Consider the following 495-nt stretch of genomic DNA (forward strand, 5'->3'; position numbering starts at 1 on the left):
ATCACCAGAAGTCCACAAATCAATGACCATGAACAAGGAAGCAAAGATGGTGGAAAGATATCCACCACCGTGGGCAGCCGTAATTCCGTCAATATCGAGGGTGACAACTGACAACCAGAAGTCCACAAATAAAGTCAATTTTCCCCAAATTCCAAACCCTATAATTTTGTAGTCACAAATTAGTGGCCGACAATAAAGCCATGGAAAAGAACACACTAGCTAGCGGCGACCACCAGAGTACCATAATCATCAGTAACAATGCAAGGGGTATGGAGGCAACGTGTGTTGAGGATGAGAACCAGATGTAATAACTCAAACCCTATCAACTTTAATCCTTCAAGTTTATGCATAAACCATTTAAACCTTCCTATTTTGAATCCTAGGTTTTTTAGTTTTGAGATTCTAAACTTGTTAGAAAACACCTCTCCAACTTATTATAATAGCCAAAATAATATTAAATGGGAAGGGATTGGACAATTAATCAGAAAGGCAAAC

The sequence above is a fragment of the Bidens hawaiensis genome, unplaced genomic scaffold, assembly GCF_021521415.1.
Source record: "Bidens hawaiensis isolate Kalapana, Puna unplaced genomic scaffold, B.hawaiensis_p1.1 tig00011744_1, whole genome shotgun sequence".
NCBI classification, from domain to species: domain Eukaryota; kingdom Viridiplantae; phylum Streptophyta; class Magnoliopsida; order Asterales; family Asteraceae; genus Bidens; species Bidens hawaiensis.